At 40.9% G+C, this 8,677-nt stretch overlaps 1 long non-coding RNA gene across 1 annotated transcript; it reads right to left on the bottom strand.

Moving 5' to 3' along the window:
* Positions 1-812: 812 nt before the first annotated feature.
* LOC123377982 lies at positions 813-7,592 on the bottom strand. The gene is made up of 3 exons (XR_006582411.1): positions 7,460-7,592; positions 2,620-2,699; positions 813-2,099 (listed from the first exon to the last, which is right to left on the bottom strand). It is a non-coding gene; the product is annotated as an uncharacterized LOC123377982 (long non-coding RNA).
* Positions 7,593-8,677: the final 1,085 nt, after the last annotated feature.

An 8,677-nucleotide genomic window follows, 5' to 3' on the forward strand; every position in this document is an offset into this window, starting at 1 on the left:
CATTAGGAATGGCAATATACAAAAACCTGTAGGAGAACACTTCAACCTCCCTGGCCACACAATAGCAGATCTTAAGGTGGCCATCCTGCAGCAAAAAAACTTTACGACCAGACTTCAAAGAGAAACTGCTGAGCTCCAGTTCATCTGCAAATTTGATACCATCAGCTCAGGATTAAACAAAGACTGTGAATGGCTTGCCAACTACAGAACCAGTTTCTCCTCCCTTGGTTTTCACACCTCAACTGCTAGAACAGGGCCTCATCCTCCCTGATTGATCTAACCTCGTTATCTCTAGCTTGCTTCTTGCTTGCTTATATTTACCTGCCCCTGGAAATTTCCACTACTTGCATCTGAAGAAGTGGGTATTCACCCACGAATGCTCATGCTGCAAAACATCTGTTAGTCTATAAGGTGCCACAGGATTCTTTGCTGCTTCTACAGAACCAGACTAACACGGCTACCCCTCTGATACTTGAATAAATTAGAACCACAGCCACATGGAGTCCAAAGAATGAAGAGCCTGGAATAATCAGCTGCTTACTCAGAGTGCCCATCAGCACCACATGGAAGTTTATGGAATCATAGGTTCTCAGTCAGAATATAAGCAAAGTGTATTGAGAGTGATGGGAAATAAGGCACCAGAATGCAAATTTCAGTTTATAGCAGTAACTGGCAATATTAGCTAATCTTACTATGAAACAGCAACAGTAGCATCACTTGAACAAAACATACTCAATACCAGGTACTTTCTAGATTATATGTGCTATATTTCTTTCCTTAGTAAAGCACTTCACACATGATCTAAACTAGCTTTTCTCTACATAATACCATGATCTCACTTTGTCCCTGGGTTAGAAGCAAGTGCTGTGTGTCAACACCATTGGGGAGATGGAAAACTTTCATTTCCAGCGGTACTGAGGCTCCTGTTTCTAGCTGTCTTGTCATGGAATATCATACATTTAACCTGTCACTTACATAGAACTAAATTCTGATCATACTGAGCTCCAGGGTAGTGTAATTATTGTGTGCGCACACAGAGGGGAATTCCATGCTTTTGGTGGAAAGCGGGGGGGGGGGAAGACATTTCTGAGGTAGATTTAAAAAGAAACCCAGGCTGTCTGAAGCTTAATGGTTTGGAAGGTTAAAATGACAACTCTTGTGACATACCTAATTGCTCCCCCCCAACATCACCTGCTACCCGACCCCACCCCCCAAGGACTAGAAGTGGAGTTTTGGTCAGCACTCATACTGGAGCTTCCGTGATTGAAAAGGGTGGGAAGATTCTGCCAAGGCATTTTGCAAGAAGGCCCTTTAACTTGGGAAGTCAATCATTGTCTAAACTAGTCCAGACAAGCCAAAAGTTGCCTGAAAATAAGACAAGTGGTAAGTTCCGTCTATCTTCTCCATCATTTGGATGACTGAGAGGCAAGGAGTAGTTCAGATCTTGGAAGAGTGTGTGTTTATATGCTTTTGTATTAGATTACATGCTCAGTTGATTATTTTCTTACATGGCTGGGTTTTTTAACCGGATTAGCTGCCTCCCAGGCAGCACCTCATGGCCGCAGGGTGGCTCCGCATCACCTTGCCTCCATTTCTCCTCTTTCAAGCGTCTCAAAGAACTCCACACACTAATGGCTTTCATAAGTCCAACAACAAACAGCCCTCCTTAGGGTCTGGTTCATTAACATAAAATTCCAAAATAAATACCACAGTCTTCTACCACAGTTTTTAATCTGGGCACACCCCCTCTTCTGAGAGATTCTCTCTTACAGCTCTGAGAGTCACTGGAGAAGAGGCAATGCCTAGCCTAGCCTACCTTCTTTGTCTTCTCCCCAAAAAGAAAACACAAACTTCCAGTCAGAGGTTTCTACCCAGCCATGGCTCTCTTCCTCAGGGGCCAATGTAGGAGACAGACACTCTCTTTCTCTCTTTCTGCAGCTTCACAATGTGAATCCTTTTTGTCTTTGTTTTCCTAGACCTCCAAAGACCTGGTTTAGTCACATGATTGTAACTTAATTCCTTTTTTTCCATCTGGAGAGGCAAATCAGCTGCATCACAGTTGGGCTGAGATGTACCTCCCTTTGAAAGAGTCAGCCACCCTGTGAAGGATTGTGTTAAGTTTGATTAGTATTTGCATGAATTTCACATTTTACAACTGAGTTAGAAATCCCACAACTTTAGGGTAGATACAACATAAATACATTAATTTAAAGAAATAAAGGCTACTTCCAAAAAAAAAAATTACTCTCTCAAGGAAGCATAAATTTTACTAATACTGGGATATTCTTTAATAAGGCTATTATCAGCAAACAAAATTATTCCAGTTAGACACTGATTTTTTAAAAATATAAATACCATGAATTTTTTTAAACCATTGCCATATACTGTGGTGTTCAAATGTATAAGATGTCTGTCTGTCCCTCTTTACTAGAAGTTTAAAAAAAAATAACTTTGTACTGCCCCTATTGTAAAAGTGGATAACTGATTTTTAAAGAGAGCCCTGTAATGAAGTCCTTGCTTAGAAGCATCATATCTCCAAATGCAGCCGAGAGAAGACGATAAAAGCGTTGAGTACAGAAGGATGATACAAATCATTAAAGACATCTGTTCAGGTATTACCTGCAGTGATAAAGGATGATTTTAGTAGCGAAGCTCATGCAGTTTCAGCCAAGACACATCAAAATCATCTTCACAAAGTTCTGCAGCAGATGAAAGAGAAAACTTGAAACAATCCCTGCATATTTTTGCTAAAGGTGATGAATCAGAGTTCAGTGACATTGGAGGGATTGAAGGAAGAAAAGGCACAGTAACAACTCCCGTTTGGTAAAGGAAATCAGCATCTAGTTTTGCACATGACAGGAACAGTGCTAGCATAAAAATGGGGGACAGGAGAAAATGGAAAACAATAGGGCATATTCTCAGTATACTAGAGGAGAGAGGGTGAAGAATTATTCAGAAACTTATTTCAGCATTATGGGCAATAATTGATCTTTGACAAACACTGAATGATGGTGCCGAAATTCAGATGAGATGCTATTTGTTGCCTAAATGACACATCAGTCCATTTTATCTGTCTGCAAATCCTAGGGTTTCCCTGTGCTCTGAAAGGCCTTGTTCTGGGCAGCATGAAAGAGCCAGCCGGATGTACAGTGGAGCAAGAAACCCATCCTCTGGGTCACATGCTGCAGTGGGAGGCTGCTGGTGAGTGGAGATTCTCAATTAAATGGTGGCTGCAGAAGGAGGCAGAAGTAGTAGGGGAGGGAAGGGAATGGGCAAGTTCCAGGAAGAGGAAAGGAGATGATGAGGATGGAGTGGAAAGGATCTCAGTTAGAAAACGTGGAGGGAAATAGAAGACGAGAGAGAATAATAAAAGGGAGAGAAATGGAAGGAGAGAGAAAATTTAGTAATGGGAAAGGAATGAAAAAAGCCAAAGGAGATAGTTTTAGACACCGATGTAAGGTTCATGTTATTTATTCAATTTCCTCTGTTATAATGTTTCTGGCTGATAAGCGGGATCTGAAAGGATGGAAAATTGTGGGGGTGGGGGGGCGGGGGTGGACTGGCATAAGTGGAGCCAGTTTTAGAATTGAGCACTTCTAATTGTCAGTCACCCTGAACAAACTTATGCTAATGACTGAAAAAATTCTTAGCGATGCAATTTGGTAAGAGAAAAATAGCAGGGACAATACCTCATAGAACGAGGCCAGAAACACAGAGAAATATTGGACTTGATAAGACCTAAGAGTAATTTAGAAAGAAGGAGAGATATGAGTATATAGGCCACACAGAGATATTGACTGCTGGCTTCTGCTCATTTGTGTATGCTTAAGTTGTCTTCCTCTACATACAGGGCTCCTAGCAACTTAAACACCTTCAGAAATCTCCTGCCAATCTTCTATTGAGTGACATGAATCAACACCACAAGAATACCAGATGGCATGATGATCTAAGGGATTAAATGCCAGCTAGTACCTCAAGCAGTTGCAAATGAAAACCAGCCTTACGAAGGTATACGCTGACCTTTAGCCTAAGAAGAAAAGAATTCCGGAAGGATTTCTAACATCTCTCCATTTCTGTGTCTCCAGCAGCGAAGAGAAGATATTTGTGTTTTTTTCCTCTCCTTTGCTTATGTACTTTGTTCACAACAATTTGATTTCTAAAGATTATCTATAAACTCTGTTTCAGACATACAATAAAAAAATAAGGTCATGTCTAGATAGGGTAGTGATTGATATTTTACCATCCCATATTGGTTTCTTTCAGTTGCAGAAATACTGAAAAGCAGTACTTATTAGAAGGTTGTCACAGCTCAGCAGATAGAGAGAAAGAGAGATAGGGCAGAGTTACGGAAAAGAGATTATGCATTTATTGTGAGTATTTAGTTACTCTCCGAACTTACCAGACCCTGAGAGCCTAAAAGGGGGACAGTGTGAGAACCCAGGCTCCAGCCAGAGCCAGAACAACTGCACTGCAATTTTACAGCCCCACAGCCTGAGCCCTGTGAGCCAGAGTCAGCTGAACCAGGCCGGCAACAGCTGTGCCACATATCTTTTATTGCAGTGTAGACATGTAGGTGGGTTCTTTCTGTGTCACCAATAACAAACATTCTGCAATTGGAATTTTATTTGGTCCTGTTGATGACTCAGGAATCAGTAAGGAACCCAGCTCACTCTCTCATAGCTGTGTTTGCTCTAATTGGAGATAAAGTAATGTAGCTTAATTTTAATCACTACAGTAATCAGATCAGATTCTGAATACACCACAAGGGGCAGATTTCTTGTGTGAGAGGGAGTGTCATTTTTTACCTCATCACTTTTCTGAAAATAATTACATTTGAAAGAACAGCAAAGGTTTTGCTAGAAGTTAAATATTTGTGTGAAATCATTCAAAAGGAATATTTAGCTTTTTTTAAAAAAAAGTGGTTACTACTGCACTTGAATTAAATTACCTCCTTGACATTCTGTGAAATATGAGCTATAGAATTTATGATTTCTTTGCCAGAAAATATGCTATCACAAATATACCAGTCAGTTCAACTTTGTGCAGTAAAATAATTTCACTACTATAGCCCTATTTTTATTGACTGGTTTTCCACAAACCAGCATTGATTTTACTAACTTAAAACTCATTGAATAATTGTGATTCATGTTCAGGGCCGGCTCTACAGTTTTCGCCATCCCAAGTAGCGCACCGAATTGCTTCCCCTGGGCGGCGGGGGCAGTCCATGTGCCCTTAGGGCGGCAGGCGCGTTTCCGCAGTGGCGGCAATTTGGCAGCAGCTTCTATGTTTAGCTGAAGCGGCCTTGGCAGCTAAACATAGAAGCTGCCACGGAATTGCCCTCACCACGGAAACGCACCTGCCGCCCTAAGGGCACACGGACTGTATCCGCCCCCCCGGGGAGGCAATTTGGCACGCTGCTTGGGGGCAAAACAACAGGGACTGCCGCCCCTTGCAGAATGTCGCCCCAAGCACCAGCTTGGAATGCTGGTGCCTGGAGCCGCCCCTGTTCATATTAGTTCTGCTCCCTGGTGAGATAACTCCCACACATCTTTCAAGATGGCCAGATGAACATTTGTGTGAAGATGTATCTGCATCAATATTAGAAACATGAACATGTTTATGATCAACTCCATGAATGGTTGCAGAAAAGGAATAAAAGCAAAAGCTGTTGAAGTATGTGCATGGTTTTATATGAACATATGTTTGTAAATAGGGGTTTTTTTTGCAGCATTTACCCAGTTATAGATGCAGGCTTCTTTCAAACTTTTTGTTAGGGTAGCTGTGATGCTACTTATTTTGGAAGAGAATCAGGAAATCTTGTGCTCCGAACCTAACGGGGGTACCAGTTGTTATATGTGCTGTGAACAAACAGTACTATTTTTGTACAAATGGCTATACAGTATATTTTTCTTCCTTTGAAATCCTACCAAATCCTATGTCATAATTTTCATCCTTGCAATCCCTTTATTATTACTGTGGTGAGCAGTATGCGTAGCACATCCAAAAACACATGATGTACAGCACACACCCTGTCCTCAGAGATGAGTCTGAAGCAAGAGCCCAAATTTTAACATCCTTAAACTTTGGGAATGGTCATATCTGAACTTCATAGCTGCCCCTCTATTTATATTGGGTTCGTTGAATCCCCTCCACTCACAAAACTGTGTAACTCTGATCTTTGGGAAAGTCTAAATCTGGATCAAGATTCAGATCCAGAATGAGACCAAGAGTTTGAACTCTTGGTCTCATTTTACCAGTAGTAATACAGCAGGTAAGTTAGAACTCTCCCTTTCCCACTTACAACAAAACAAAACCTTGGAGTAGCTTTTATAATTAATGTATGTGCTACAGCTAAGTCTCAGTTATTAGGTATAACATGCCCAGATCAGAGTAGAATTCTTGATCTGGAAGCTTTGAGTAACCAAATCATCCTCAGACACACAAAGCCAGTGTATTGAACTATAATCCCTTATTTTTTCTTAACATCTTCCTAATTCCACTTCCGAAATGTTATGCTATGGAAAGCATATCCTCTGCAGTACTCCCTCTGTGTGGGCCACTGAGCAAGAATCCCAAGGTCACTTATTAGACGTCCCAAGTGTGGGAACAAACTGTACTTCTAACAGAGTAAATGAACCAGCTCACCTTTTAGTTTAAAGGAACACCATTTTAAGCTGGTAATATATTTCAGCTGTTTAAAACCTAATAAAAATATAGCACAAGTCATTTATTATCTGTCACTTAAATATAAGTAATCCGTATAAAAAGTCAAACTTAAAAAACTCTACAAAAATGCTTCTTTCCATCTCAGCCAACGTCTTTTTATACAATTTAAATGACATATCCAGAGAAATTCAATGCTGAATATTTGGGATGCTTAGATCAAAACCAATCATGCAATGGAACTCAGAGCAAATGATCAACTTTGCCTGTCAATACTTTTCAGTACTGATTTACAGACCACTCTGTACTCATCTCATAATTCCTCAAACCCTATAGAATAAGTCATATAAAAAACACATTCCTATTCAAGTTCTCTCTCCCCCCACCCGCCCACATAACACTTGATGTGGCTCTATTGGCAGGCATTACACAACCATTAAGCCAAGGAGTAGAAGAATTATTGAGGTTTAAAACCATTTCCTAACAGTAGCTATAGAAACACCAACACTGAAGAGCACTCCCCATCCATTGCTCACACAACTTGCCACAGTTCTTGGATTACCCATGACAAAAAGAAACACAAAAGAAGAAAACAAGCTTCAGAGATGGAAAATATGAGAAGACACATTCAGTCACAAAGAATTTCTACAAACCTATACCACTCTTGTGAGGGAGTCTAATCTACCTCTATCATACAATCAGCAAGTTGTGCCCCCAAAAACTTTTCCAGACTATAAATTGCTTTGTAAACATAAACTACCTCTAATTCAATTTTATTTCATGGAGAGAAATTTACCTGGATTGGGTAGTCTCACAGGCCACCAGGAACAACAAACTGAGAACAGGTCCAAAATACATAGCTCACTAATTGCTCTTTCCTGAGATGTCCTTGAGATAGTGGTGTTCTTATCACCTTTCTGTTCCCTGTGGGTCTGCTAGGAGGATAGAGAGGAGAAAAGGGCTGTCATGCCTTCATTAAGCTGATGGCACCTAGATTCAATCAAAGCAGTTAATTGCCTTGCACTGTGTTTGGGTGAGTCTGGGGAAACAGATCAGAGCTAGATGGCTCAATCCATAGAAGCTATGGGTGATTTTGGTTGGCTGAAAGACACAAACAGAGGGATAGCAGAGGTAATCTCACCCCTTTGCTTGAGGAGGTTTGTTTGCACTGTTGCCTCATAAATGGCAATCCTGGATTTTGGTTGGACCCTCAGCAACTATGTCCATATACATGCCCCCCACGCAATTAACATATCCCCAGGACATTGCCCCCATTACTTTCAGATGCAGCTCTTACACCTGTAACCTGAGAGTTTTGCCACCTGGAGATGAGACTACTGCAGTGAACTCTAAGATGGAAGTACAACTTACATTGATCCTGAAGTTGGTGCAGAATGTTTTTTACACAAAGCTTTCTGAGAGCAGGTGATACCAATTCTTTTGATCAGCCCAGGGAATTTACTATGAACTGACTTGAAGTTAAGGTGTTGGTTTTGACCTGTAAAGCTCCAGTTGGCCTGAGCCCTAGTTAACTAGCAGGCAACCTCTCTCCCCATAATACACTGATCAGTGGAGGCATGTGAGGTGGAATCCCACTTTTGTAAAAAAGAGAATGGACTGGTGGCAAGGCATTTGCTGTGAGGGCTCTTCAGTGTTGGATCTTGGTCACCTACTAGCACTGTGGTTTGAAATGGTCTTAATTATGTGCTGTGGTTTTTGGGTTTTTTTTACACTTTTCAGGGCATACATCAGGGAACTTTTGTTTTCGCCAAGATGAGAGTCTAGGGGAAAAGAGGAGCTCTTGTGGGAGATAATAAAGATTGACAGCATGTTTTTATGCGCTGGGTTATGATTGATATTTATTATTGTGCAAAGGCAGAGTAGTCTATTTATCTAGTTGTATTCTTAAAATGTCCCAACAGGCACTTAGAGTAAAAGTTGAGTGCTCCTGTTTATGGAAAATGTGTATGCACTGATTTTTTTTAAATGAAAAACTACATGCCCTGCACTACAC

Source organism: Mauremys mutica, chromosome 9, assembly GCF_020497125.1.
Source record: "Mauremys mutica isolate MM-2020 ecotype Southern chromosome 9, ASM2049712v1, whole genome shotgun sequence".
Taxonomy (NCBI): Eukaryota; Metazoa; Chordata; order Testudines; family Geoemydidae; genus Mauremys; species Mauremys mutica.